Source organism: Neopsephotus bourkii, unplaced genomic scaffold (genome assembly GCF_033783945.1).
Source record: "Neopsephotus bourkii isolate Nb327-2 ecotype Australia unplaced genomic scaffold, CSIRO-AGI_Nbou_v1 NB_357, whole genome shotgun sequence".
NCBI lineage: Eukaryota > Metazoa > Chordata > Aves > Psittaciformes > Psittacidae > Neopsephotus > Neopsephotus bourkii.
The window spans coordinates 680,448-694,744 of record NW_026900863.1 but is presented as its reverse complement, the minus strand read 5'-3'; the positions used below and the strand labels follow the sequence as shown (position 1 = coordinate 694,744).

General features: G+C 44.1%; 1 protein-coding gene across 7 annotated transcripts in view; it reads left to right on the top strand.

Moving 5' to 3' along the window:
• KCNIP1 (potassium voltage-gated channel interacting protein 1) overlaps nt 1–14,297 on the top strand; it is a 404,820-nt gene that overhangs the window by 258,652 nt on the left and 131,871 nt on the right. For 2 of the 7 annotated variants that reach the window (XM_061348415.1, XM_061348413.1), the window contains exon 2: nt 1,128–1,219. The exons of the other annotated variants lie outside the window; for them this stretch is intronic. The gene's annotated coding sequence lies outside the window, so the exon portion shown is untranslated. The remainder of the gene's footprint in view (nt 1–1,127; nt 1,220–14,297) is intronic. 7 annotated transcript variants of the gene reach the window in all.

Here is a 14,297-nt window from a genome sequence, read left to right as displayed (position 1 = left end):
TCTCCACCTTCCTGTCTCTGAAAAACAGACTGGTGTTTCCTACAGAGCTGCTGAAATATGCTGACACTGGGGACAGAAAGCAAACAACCAGTCAGGTTTTACCATGAGAAGCTACAGAGCTCTTCAGAGACATGCAGTGGCAGATGAAACCCCAGTGCTGCAGGTGGGAGCTGCACAGCAGCTCCTGTGTGGCAGCTCCTGGAGAATGCTTATTGTGGCACCTGGGGCTGTGGGATAACCCTCTGTGTCCTTGTCATCCTTGGGGTTTATGGACGAGCATACTGTGCTGTGGGCTCTACATTGTATGGATGCACTCTGCAGCCAGTTGTGTTAGACATCTGTGAAACCTGGAGTGGGAGCTCCACATGGAGCACTTGGAGTTGGAGATGGCAGCCTGCCACCCATGGTGGGAGAGGCCTTCCCCATGATGCTTATTAAACCACCGTTAATGAATTTAATGGGCTTTGGCAAATGGCAGAAATGCTTCTGCCAAACACTGCTCACCCAGATCTCCTTCTGTGAAGAAAACTGATGGGAGGCTGATGTAAGGACATTGCTATAAAAGCTTAGCTGATTCCACTTGATGGTTTGGGGTCCAAGCACTTGCTTCCATTGAAGAAACAGAAGTTCACCACATGACTGGTGGCTTATTACTTTTCTTCTTTTTCAAAGCTCAATTACAAGTGTGCAAACCCCATCTTCCTAATCTGGTCATCCTTGCACTCAGTCGTGTTGTTTTCAGCAATGCTGGAATGCTCTGTTGCATTGGGAAGCAGCAAGGGAAGGGAAAGCTGGGGAGGGGGAGGGAGGGAGGCAAGACTATATGAACAGATAAAACAGTACTTCGTAATAAGAAGAAAGTCAACAGATCTTTTGTTTTGCCCTTTGGCAATGCAACCTTTTGTAATTAAATTACCAGGATGAAATTATGAATCATTTAAGGGCTATGAGAAAAGTACAGTTAAATAAATCATTCATTACACTGCAAAAAGTTGTTTTAACTCTTCAGTGCTAGGGAAATTTTCAGGGATCTGCCATTTATTTTTACATTTATTTTTACTTCTTAGTGGTAGATTTTTGTAAAGTTGGAAGCTGTAACCCCAAGTTTGTGTTCTGTTTTCTTGCAGGTAAGTCTGGATGGGGCTGCTTGAACTGCGCAGTTTGGGAATGGGTGTGAACAAAGTAAGCCTTCTTCCAGCTGTGCCAGCCTGGTAGCAAGGTCAGAGTGCTGTCTTGATTTTTGAGGTCTAATATTTGAAATGAAAATGAAAATGGAATGGATAACACAATTGCAGCCTGACGTGGCTATGCAGACACAATGCCATCTTTCTGTTCACAGCAGATGTGAATGCCACGGAACTGAATATGTTACTAAGAATTATTATGCAAGCTACTGTTTCTCTGGTTCTTCCTTAAGCAAAGACTGGATGGAGATAATGCGAAATGCTCACATTACTGATATTCTAAAGCGTAATTCAGCCTTTTAGCTGGAGGTTTTTGTTCATTTAAATGACTTCTCTAGTTATGATAGATTCCAGATACAAACATTTCTGTCCTTCCTCTTGCACGAGGCCGAGTTACCAGGTCACATGCTGAAAGCTTACTTTGCAGGTCATTTATTAATCACCTGGCAATAGGATCTTTCTGTAAGCCAGTAAGATACCGCAATTGGACAGGCATGCTTTGCTTCCTACCTAACCCTTGCTCTGTGACAATTGCTAGCAGTAAAAGAAACCTCTGGGCCTTGCAAGCTTCCTTGCATTGGAATGAGTGGAATCTGTTGAGATGGTGTCATGTTTATTGTGTCAGAGTTGAAATTTATTTCCTTTGGCTTTTTCTTTCTCTCATTTATTCTCCCATTGTCTCCAGGAACAATTGCATTCACCTCTTGTCAAATTCTGGCATTAGCTTCAAGTGTTGCCTGTGTAAATCAAACTGTGGCTTCTTTAGAAGTCTTTATTATGAAGTATTCTGTTGTCCTAATCTCTGATCCCTATTCCTGTACCAGTACCAGCACCAAAGATCTTTTATATAATATTTCTGTATGCCCCTTTTGTGGTATCTGTTCAGATCAGTGCTATTTTTGTAATGCTAATGACAGGTGAGGTATGGATGATCAATATACAGAAAATGGTAGACAAGGCTGTCTTGTGAAGCTTTCCAAACACAGATTCTTTTCATATTTGAGCTAGACACTGTAAAAGCTACTCACTGTCCTCAAATTCATAGAGTAGATCTGCACCACTCTAGATTTTATGCATGTAGTTATCTTGTTTCAATTGCGATTAGCATCAACCAGCAATATTTTATATGAATGCTAAGAAACTTCTGTTTGGCTCTTTTCCTTTCCACTTGTGTTGACTGATGTTAGGATGTTTTTTATCAACTGAGAAAAGAAGATACATCTTCTTCACAACTATATCACCACTACCATTTTGAGGATGAAATAACAAGAAAGCTTTTTCCCATGCTAGTGAGTGCCTCACTTCTAGAGTAAAGCTGAGATTTCGTGTGATAGCAAAATGTGTTACTAGATCCACATATGTTATATTTCTATCTCTGAATGACCAATAATTTTGTAGTAGCTGCTGTATGTTTTTTTTCTTCTGAAAGCTTACAGTGGCTTTGGTCATGCTCATCTGTCTCTTCGGACATACCAGAGAAAACAACCTCAGTATGCATTCACATCCACTTTTGAACACCTCATGGCTACCGGTTTTATAGCTCAACTTGTATCCTGTTCTTGGTACAGAATAGATATTTCACCATAGAAGGGTTATACTTCTAAATTTGGTGCTTTCTAAGCCTTTTTATTCCAATTTCCCTTTTTTGGCTTTTGAACTCAGTTCGGTTTCCAAAACTTGGGTGACCAGATTCTCTTCCTCTGCAGCAGCTGATCAGCCTCTAATGCATGTGAGTACTGTTGACCCTATCATGACATGTGATATTTATGTGCCTTTTCATACACATGTACTGAGCTCTTCCCTTTGGTACCCAGCTGTATTCCCCCTCCACACTGCCCTCATCAACCTTGGCTTGGGGATTTCTACACAAGGAGCAGTGTCCACACTCTTTAAACAGTTTGTTCATTGCCTCCGAGAGTAATAAGCATCATTTTGAACCTGGCACATTGCACACTATCAGTGGAATAAATACCCTGTAGTGTAACAAGGCTGTGTAGTATTTCTCGTATTTTAAGAAACTCTGAACTCACTAATGGGTAAGGGGTTTGATGTGAGAACACCACCTGTCTTGTTGCAGTGAAAAGCAGGCTTGTATTTCAGCATTTCTGTTTTAAATGTATGCCTCTTTCAAGGGTTTTTACATGTTACCAGATAAAAAAGTTTGTAGATGTGAGTATGAATACTGACAAATCAAAAATAAATCCTTAAAAATAAACCCTGGATGTAGTCTAAGGTATAGACAGGATTTTGGAAAGAAACTCCAGGTTGAAGAACTACACAAAAATACCCTTCTGAAGACCCGCTGAAGTCAAAGTTAATATTCAGGTCATATAGTTCTTACATTGGCTGCAGAAATGATGCTGAGGGGGTTAGGAGATAGGTTAAAAACGAATGCTGTCCATAGATAGCCATTGTTTCCTACAGCATATCGCAGAACCCAGCATACAGTAGATTTCATCAGGCTTTAGAACTTCATTTTTTAAAAGCAAACCTTCTCTGTAAGCCTCACAGAAGGAGCAGAATTCCTTTGTTGCCCTCAGGCTAATGCCAATATCCAAAGCAAAATATTCTGCCTTAAAACAAAATTAATCCTAAACCCCAGAAGACGTGGACTGGCAGATATCTTCAGTTATAACCAGTTTGTGTGGTGTCTACAGAAAGCTGCACTGTCGATTTACACCTTGGTTGGCTGGGAAACAAGGAGTGTTGGGAAGTGTATACATGGGAGTCCTTCATAGGAAAGAGAATTGTTATGGGAAGCACCTTCTCCAGCTTGGCTGGTGGGTGTGCTCTGAGGATCGCACTCCAAAATCTGCTGTGACAGCCTTCAGTTTGTGATTTATACCTCTCAGTTGATGATGAAATCCTCCTTGTCATTGTCTTAGTAGAAAAGAGAAACAAGTCAGAAGGTATTGCTCTTGGGAAAGGTAGGAAGGAGAGGCTTGTGGTTAGGCTTTTGATCAGGCAGGTTATTGGGATACCACCAGTGGCAAAGTAATAAAGAAATTCAGCAGAGAGCAGGGGTGGAGAGGATTCCTGGGTTTGAAATATTTGCAATTTTAGTCTGAAAAAGGAGTAGTTTGTTATGTTTAATATCAAATCATAGAATCACAGAATAGTTAGGGTTGGAAAGGACCTTAAGATCATCCAGTTCCAACCCCCCGCCATAATTTTTCAAATATGATGGCCAGCGGCTCAGCAACTTCATTTGCCAGCTCCTTCAGGACCCATGGATGGATTTCATCAGGTCTCATGGACCTGTGCATGTTCAGGTTCTTAAGATGGTTTTGAACCAGTTCCTCCCCTACAGTGGGCCTAGGGTCTTCATTCTCACAGTCCCTACGTCTGCCTTCCAAGACTTGGGTGGTGCGGTCAGAGCCTTTGCCAGTGAAGACCGAGGCAAAGAAGTCATTGAGGACCTCAGCCTTCTCCAAATCCAGGCTAGCCAGTTTTCCTGATAGCAGCATTTATAAAGGCTGGGATATGCTTATTTATAAAGAGAATTTGCATTGTCAGGGGTCTTTGTGCTGCTCTTGTGGAAATGGTGTGCAGAGCTGGAATGCATTTAAAAATCACTTTTAAACATACCCTTAAATTTATATTTGGAGTCCTGGGGCTGGCAGAGGATCCCTGCAGGGTGCAGGGGAGTCCTTCAGTTTCAGTCTTGCCTGCTTGAGTAGGCACAGCATGATGCAAGACACCTCACTGAGTGTGATGTGACCTAAAAGGTATTTGTAATAATTAGTTGAGCTTACTTAAGCACTTTTGCAAAATAAATTGCTAATGTGGTTTGGAGGGGAAGAAAATAAAGGTTGTAAGATCAAAAGTATGCTTCTGTATCTTTAAACCTTGCAATTCAGGAACCCAGATGGTAATCGGTAACCTGCATGAAGCAGCAATGGTAGTTTAACTGTAGTTGTGTTTACTGCACTTTTGCTGTGGTTCTCCAAGCATTTATGGGCTAGGAGTACTGATGTGCTCCTGGTCTTGTATAAAGACTTCTCTGATTTTGAATGAGATTAAATATGACTGTTGTGTTTAATTGATGGAACTGTTTGCTCAGCTTTAGCCATAGAGTCAGAATTCTGTGCTTTTCCTACTGTAGATGAATACACCTTCCAGGCATGGGCTGGAAAGCACCAGTAGGATGCAAGATGCTGAGCAACAAAGTGCTTTAAATCTCCTCTAAGGAGGCTCAGCCATTGTGGTCCTTGGAATGCCAGGCAACTCCCTGAGGCCTGTCTAGGTGAAAAATCATACTGATACTAATCTCGTGGGCATGGCCATGAGCAGTAATACAGCAGTGGAAATGTTTTAGCCTCTAACCTAAAGTTGAAATATAAAGTAACCAACTTCAGTAAAAACCCAGAGGAAGCCTCAGGCCACTCTTGGTTTTCTGCTGCAATTCGGTAGCTGAGAGAGAAGCTTATCTCCCCTGAAATGAATGCGCTATCTGGAGCCAAATGACTTAGGATGTAGAGATGCTTAGTGCTTTGGAGTTAAATGGCTTAAATTTATTGTGAAACAGACTGGAGAGGAGAAAAATGGGGCCCTTTTTCGATTGTTTCCTGGAGATTTGGGGTTGTCTTGCACTGTTTTACAGGATTTCTTGGCATTCCTTTTCCCAGGACGTGTCCCTGGGTCAGGAAATTCTCCTCAAGTTTCTTGTTCCTACTGGTGGTGCTTGTAGCAATGATGGGAAGTGGAACATCATCACGGTTCCTGGATAACCCACCTATTTCTGAAGCCTGCAACATGGTTCTGAGCATAGGAAGTGTCTGAAAGAGCATGTCTTAAGATTTCTCTCAAGTAATTTATGTTAAAATTGAAGCTTTATATTGGAATCCCATTTCACCATGTGCTCTTCAAACATTTTGTTCCCTGAGGTGGGAGTTGAATGCTCAGTGGTCATTCAGATATTGAGGAGTAAGTAGGCTTTTCAGATAATGCCTTAGTAGATGTATATAGAGTGCCTCAGCTCAGTTCTTACCAAGCTGAGAGATAAATCTGGTTTGTTCTGAAGCACTTTTTCTGGTGTTTGTGGCAATGCGAGTATGTGTGGCCTTGAGCATAGTTTAGATTCTACAGAACATTAGTCCTACTCACAAGGGGATTTGGGTTATGCCTGAGTTTCTGAGGACAAAAAGGCTTCCTATATTGGGATAACACATATTTAGTTCCCAGGATCACTTCTAGTCTTCTGAGGAGAGTGGATCTGGTACCTTGTCTTCCTGGTTCAACTTCCTCTCATGAGGTTAAGACATAATAGGAATGCAAACACTGCTGCATGCTTTGTGATAGTACTTTCCTTTGTGATGGAGAACATAAATTACCCATAGTAATACAAAATCAGGTCGTCTCTTTGATAGATGTGCTGATTTGCTAGCCCAGCTTTGTCTTCAAGTGGGTTCCTGCCTTTCAGCTCTTTTTCAGCATCTCTTCATCTTTGTTGTCTGAAATAATCACTACTAAGAAAGGTGGAAAACAGTATATATAAAAAAAATGTTTCCTGTGCCACTATCTCCTGTATGCCAAAGCAATAGAAACGTCCATCCAACCAACAGATACGTATCTGCGATGTTTGACAACAGTCAGATTACCGCCCATCTGCTTTCTGGTTCAGTCATAATGTTATTTCCTGTAAAAATAGAAAACACGGAGCACAGCTACACATTCCCTCGTGCCGCTCAAGCTGTTCTGAGTGTCTGGATCACCAATGCTTTGCTCTCAATAAACATAATATTTTGCTATTGGGAAAATGTTTGATAGTGAAAAGAAATACTCTGCACCAAGCACAGTCTTGTGGCTGTAAGGCAGCCTGCCTGAGAAGTTTCAGATGACAGGTAAATTCTGTTCCAGATAGACTCGTGCATGTAAAACATCAACTTCTTTTTCTTTCTTTTCCCAGGTGACTTTAACCCCATAATTCAATCCATTCAAATTGTTTCTCTTAATCAGGAGGGCCATAAGAGAGGATGCAACTCTTCCATGCTGGGGCCAGAGCGTACTGTCTTTTGTGCATTCAAGTATCATATCAGCAGCTTGTTTCTTGCTCTAACCATCTCCCTATATTATAGAATCATAGAATAGTTAGGGTTGGAAAGGACCTTAAGATCATTAAGTTCCAACCCCCCTGCCATGGGCAGGGACACCTCGCTCTAAACCATATCACCCAGGGCCTCGTCCAAACTGGCCTTGAACACTGCCAGGGATGGAGCATTCACAACCTCCCTGGGCAACCCATTCCAGTGCCTCACCACCCTAATACAAAGGAATTTCCTCCTTATATCCAATCTAAACTTCCCCTGGTTAAGTTTTAACCCATTACCCCTTGTCCTGTCACTACAGTCCCTAATGAAGAGCCCCTCCCCAGCATCCCTATAGGCTCCCTTCAGATACTGGAAGGCTGCTCTGAGGTCTCCACGCAGCCTTCTCTTCTCCAGGCTGAACAGCCCCAACTTTCTCAGCCTATCTTCATATGGGAGGTGCTCCAGTCCCTGACCATCCTTGCGGCCTCCTCTGGACTTGTTCCAACAGATCCATGTCCTTTTTATGTTGAAGACACCAGAACTGCACACAATACTCCAAGTGTGGTCTCACGAGAGCAGAATAAAGGGGCAAGATCACCTCCTTTGACCTGCTGGTCACACTCCTTTTGATGCAGCCCAGCATACAGTTGGCTTTCTGGGCTGCAAGCGCACACTGAAGCCGGCTCATGTTCATTTTCTCATCGACCAGCACCCCCAAGTCCTTCTCCTTGGGCTGCTCTGAATCTCTTCTGTGCCCAGCCTGTAGCTGTGCCTGGGATTGTTCCGACCCAGGTGTAGGACCTTGCACTTGGCATGGTTAAACTTCATGAGGTTGGCATCAGCCCACCTCACAAGCGTGTCAAGGTCCGTCTGGATGGCATTCCTTCCCTCCAGCCTATAAACCGAGTGTTACCACAGTGTGCAGCTCTTCATCATTTTTCTCTCTTTATTTAGGTCTGTGATATTTCATCTCTCTGTGTTTGTTAGAGCTATAAACAGTTTAACAGATGAGTAAGGTGCTGCTATAATGTAATCCTCAGGACAAAACATGGTTTCCTAATTCTGTATAGACCTCCTAGATCCTATGGCTGGCTGTCTCTGAAGCTCTCAGAGATGGCTGCTCCCAAGTGATCGGGTTGTGTTGGTTTTGACCTGACTTGAGAAGTGTTAACGAGCCTCATGCATTTAGCTACATGCTTCAGGAAAGTTTGTTTGTTGCTATGTCTCTCAAATATAAACACAGTGTATGTAAGTACTAAACTTTGCCTCACCACCTTTGAAAGGCTATTTTCACTCGGAGTTTACAGTCCATTAACAATTTTAGTCAGTGATATTTTGTATCCTCTGATAAAATTGCACCCCTAGGGACTTGCAGTAGATCTGGAAGCTTTGCTTCAGGCCCTGCTTCTGCTACTGTTAATGGTGAAATCATAGACATGACCTAGATTCTCATCAGCCATTTGAACGGGGTAAGTTTGATTGTGAGCCTATACCTGGTGTAGACATCCCTCCCAGGAATGGAGGAGACCTTGGAAAGTAACTGGAAAGTGAAGGGAATATCCTGTCCCCCATATCTCTAGATGTGCCCAGGAGGAATGGTATCACAGTATCACAGTATACTAGAGATTGGAAGGGACCTCAAAAGATCATCTAGTCCAATCCCCCTGCCGGAGCAGGAACACCTAGATAAGTTTACACAGGAACATGTCCAGGAGGGTTTTGAATGTCTCCAGAGAAGGAGACTCCACAACCGCCCTGGGCAGCCTGTTCCAGTGTTCTGTCACCCTCACTGAGAAGAAGTTTCTTCTCAAGTTTAAGTGGAACCTCTTGTGTTCCAGTTTGTACCCATTACCCCTTGTCCTATCATTGTTTGCCACTGAGAAGAGCCTGGCTCAATCCTCGTGACACTCCCCCTTTATATATTTATATACACTAATAAGGTCACCCCTCAGTCTCCTCTTCTCCAAATATAGAGACCCAGCTCCCTCAGTCTTTCCTCATAAGGGAGATGCTCCACTCCCTTAATCATCTTAGTTGCCCTGCGCTGGACTCTCTCCAGCAGGTCCCTGTCCTTGAACTGAGGGGCCCAGAACTGGACACAATATTCCAGATGAGGTCTCACCAGGGCAGAGTAGAGGGGAAGGAGGCCCTCTCTCGACCTACTAACCACCCCCCTTCTAATACACCCCAGGATGCCATTGGCCTTCTTGGCCACAAGGGCACAGTGTCGGCTCATGGTCACCCTGTCATCCACCAGGACCCCCAGGTCCCTCTCCCCTACACTGCTCTCTAACAGGTCGTTCCCCAATCTATACTGTAACCTGGGGTTGTTCCTGCCCAGATGCAGGACTCTACACTTTCCCTTGTTATATTTCATCAAGTTATTCCCTGCCCAGCTCTCCAGCCTGTCCAGGTCTCGCTGGATGGCAGCACAGCCTTCTGGCGTGTCGGCCGCCCCTCCCAGCTTAGTGTCATCAGCAAACTTGATGATAATACCCTCAATTCCCTCATCTAAATCATTGATTAATATATTAAATAATATTGGTCCCAGTACCGACCCTTGAGGCACTCCACTAGATACAGGCCTCCAACTAGACTCCGCCCCATAGACTACAACTCTCTGGCTTCTCTCCTTCAGCCAGTTCACAGTCCACCTCACTACCCGATCATCCAGACCACACTTCCTCAATTTAGCTGTGAGGATGCTGTGGGAGACTGTGTCAAACGCTTTGCTGAAGTCAAGGTAGACCACATCCACTGCTCTGCCATCATCCATCCACCGTGTTATTTCCTCATAAAAGGCTACGAGATTGGTCAAGCATGACTTCCCCTTGGTGAAGCCATGTTGACTGCCCCTCATAACCCTCTTATCCTTGATATGCCTTAAGATGGCACCAAGGATAAGGTGTTCCATCACTTTCCCAGGAATGGAGGTGAGGCTGACTGGTCTATAGTTACCCGGGTCCTCCTTCTTGCCCTTTTTGAAGACAGGAGTGACATTTGCTTTCCTCCAGTCCTCAGGCACCTCTCCCGTTTCCCAAGACTTGGTAAAGATGATGGAGAGCGGTCTAGCAATGACCTCCGCCAGTTCCCTCAGCACCCGCGGGTGCATCCCATCTGGACCCATGGATTTATGGATGTCCAGATTGCTCAACTGGTCTCTAACCCATTCCTCATCGACTAAGGCAAACCGCTCCGTTGACCTGTCTTCATCTGAGGTCTCAGCGGTACAGGGCTCTTCAGGACTGCCTCCGGCAGAGTAGACAGAGACAAAGAAGGCATTCAGTAACTCTGCCATCTCTGTATCTTCTGTCACCAGGGCACCCGTCCCGTTCATCAGCAGGCCTACATTGCCTCTGGTGTTAGTTTTATCTGCCATGTATTTGAAAAAGCTCTTTCTGCTGTCCTTGACCCCTCTCGCCAGCTTTAATTCCAAGGAGGCCTTAGTCATCCTAGCTGCCTTCCTACATCCTCTAGCAGCAGCCTTATATTCCTCCCAAGTGGCCAGCCCTTCCTTCCATGACCTGTAAACTCTCCTCTTCCACTTGAGCATACCCAGCAATTCCCTATTTAGCCACGCAGGTCTCCTGACCCTCTTCCTTGACTTCCTACGTGTCGGGATGCTCTGATCTTGAGCTCAGAAAAAGCAGTCCTTGAATGCCAACCAACTATCTTGGGCCCCTTTACCTTCAAGCAGCCTAGCCCATGGGATTTCCCCTAGCAATTGCTTGAAAAGGCCAAAGTTTGCCGTGCTGAAGTCCAGGGTTGCAATTCTACTTGCTATTCTACTGGTCCTACCACACAAGATCCTTACTGGTGGTGGGAAGGAGCTGCTACCTGCTCTACCACCACATGCATTGGGAAGCTGTGGTTACCTCTCACTGAGGGGCTGGGAAGGAGAAGTTGTGGTATTGTGGCTTCAGCCACCTCCCCAGTGGCTGTGGACATGAGAATGGCAGAAGAGCAGCTTCACTAACCTGATACCCAGTGACAGAGCCATGGCTGGAAAAACAGGTAGGCATGGCTCATGAGAGGAATGAACTTGGGTTTGTGCAGTAGACAGCATGTGGGGAATGCTGCACAAGAAGCTGTGCCAGCAGACCTGAACAAGAGCATGAACATCCTGACCCTCATCAGCTGCAAATCATAGGAGTAAAGAGGAGTCGAAGTTAGAACACCCAGATAATCTCTGAGAAATGTAGATACTGAAGGCAAAGATGTAATGTTGTACCCGGGACTTTCCCAGGAGCTAATGCAAGTCTCCAACGTGGACTGAGGGGACAAAATAATGTGTGTTTAAGGGAAAATGGAAAGTAACAATGTAGCAGAAAGTGATAACAGAGAAATGTGCTTATGCATCTGAGAACAAACAAGTTGTTCAAGCAAAAGCCCATGAACAATGATGTGATTGGTTAGGAAAAGCGTATGATGTTGCAAAAAGTAATAAAAAGGAACTAACCAATACTAACAATTAACCAACCACTAGTCAGGGGTCTATAAAAAGCCCGTAAGCTCACTCAGTAAATGATTTTGGTTGCATCACAACTGGAGTTCGTGCCTCAGCTGCCACAATAGCAGCTCCTTTAGACTGCAGGACATTCATTGCTGGAAATCGACACGATGGCAGTGTTTGCAAGGTATTTTATCTTCAAACATAGTTCTCATATTTCCTTTTGAACATGCCCTGAGGGTGTTTTTCTCATTAGAATTCAGAAAGCGAAGGCAGCTGGCTTATGATGCAGTGTGAAAATTAATAGCAGAAGCAGCAGGTCAGACATAGCGACTGGCTGAAAGCTGTACTTGGGATTAGTGTGGCAATGTCCCTGCAGCTGTCGGTGGGTGCACTGCTCCCGTGGTCACAAAGGCTGTTGCACCTTCCGCTGTGAGACAAGTACAGGATTTAACCACTGGGCTGTGCAGTTGCCACAATGAGATCAGGAAAGGTGGGAGCTTCACGTAATGAAGATTTAAACAGATTTTTATTTTTTTTTTCAAGTCTATCTGTTGAGCTAAGATAGGGTGGGTTTTTTTTCTTCAAGAAAGTCACCTGAAGTGATTGTCTGTATGATAATCACAAACTGGGACTAAAATGTCCAAAAGACAGATGTTTCTTTCTTGGGTCTCAGACACTGCTTGCTGAGGCAGGGTTGGGTCAATCCAGCACTGCCTTTCTGTGTTTGAGCAGACTGCTGGTCCACTGGCCCTCTTCCCTAGGAGATCCCTGTTGTATATTAAAGAGACTTATGATAGCTGCTTAAAAGAAGCAAAAAAAAAAAAAAAAAGGTGTACCCAAGAAACCCAAAGGAGTTGCATGTTTTCCTAATCCAGTTCTTTCAGTAAAGGAATCCTTGTTACTGCTTTTTGCATGTCTTTATGTAATGACAAGAGTAACACATTTGAGCCCTGCCTGTGGTCGGGACAGTGTTTTGTGCACTGAATACTTGACACGGTTTTGCTCGTTACAGGCAGGTGACTGTCTGTGTAGATGCTGGATGTTCCAGGTTTTCCCTGCTGGCAGATCGTCATTAAGCCTTGTCCTCTGTTGGGATGATTGCTTAGAGGGAAAATTCTGCACATTAAAATTTCACCATATTCTGTAAACTTGCTTTATTTTCCCCCTGTTCTGCTCTGCACCATATGGATGTTTTCCTCATACCATTAGCACTCTTTCTCTCTTTTACAGCAGAGAAAAAGCAGTCCCAGCATCCACTGTGCTGGTATCTGGAACACTCTCCTTTGTCATTCAGCTGAGGGAGCTGAGGCTTCTCTAAAGCCCTGTCAGTCTGATGGAGCCAGTTCCACTAAAGCTTCAGAAGGAAATGGGAATCTCTAAGCAGGGCTTTTTCAAACAGCACATACCCCTGACAGCTATGCAAGCCTGCAGCATCTGTGTCTCCTAACCCCACTTCTGTGCTCCCTCTGAAATGACAGGGTTTTACACAAGGAGGCATTCATGCCACCTTTATACATTATTTTGTTTTAATGTGAGGTATTCAGCTGTTTTCCATGCCTGGGGTTGTCTGTCCTCCTTGCTAAGTCCATGAGAGCAGAATGGATTTCTATGATTGGGAGGATACTGAAGAATGATTCAGGAACCTCATTTTCTGGCTGGTTATGCCAAGAGAGACTCTGTGACCTTAGCCAAATCTCTTTATCACACCATGCATCCCACTCTCCATCTGTAACCTGAGTCCATGATATACACACACCCTTGGAAATAGTTCATGAGGGGCATTACTGAGCACTGGTGATGCTGCTGCTGTTGCCTCTCAGCTTTTTCCTCCAGAGAAGCTCTTGGTGCTGATTTCCTGCTGTTCTACACACAGTTGATTTTGTACTCTCTTGCTGCAGGTGCACACAGAGCCACAGACTTCTAAGTCGGCTTCAAACAGCCTCCCTAAAACTGGATCAGGCTGTAACTAGAAGTTTAGTACAGATGCTAACTGTTACTTTGGGATTAAATATGTGCCTCAGAATCACTGCAGAGATCACTCGTATCACTGAACCTCAATCAAGATGTCATGTTTGCAGTGACACAGATGGAATATCTCCTCATCAGACACCTGAAAAATAGCTCTCTAGCTGAGGTATCTTTGCTCAATATTTTGTCATTTATTTAAACTGAGAAAGCCCCACGTTGCCTCTGAAGTGTAAAATTAAAGAGTTACAGTGTGAGCTGCTGGCAGACCCTGGGGGCTGGGAAAACTGCAAGCGTTTTGCACCGCCTTTGCTGGGATGCAGCAGCAAACAGAAACGTGGCAGTTACTTGTGTTTAAAGAGTAATTTGTTGTTCATACTAGTGCTGGAATCACTGAACACTGTTGATGGTGTTTACATTAAGAATGTGGCTAGTAGTTTCAGAAAAATAAGATGACTCTGTCTGTATTAATGATACGGCACCTTGAAAAAACAAGAGTGTGGCAGAGGTTATCCATGAAATTGAAATGTGAAAATAGTGCCCTGGACACCTAACCCATACTTGCTGTATTGTTCCATTATAGAGCACCTAAAGAAAGAAAATTGTAACTCTCTTTTTCCAAGACTCAATTCCCATTTGCATTAAATTCTCACTTCACCATTTTAT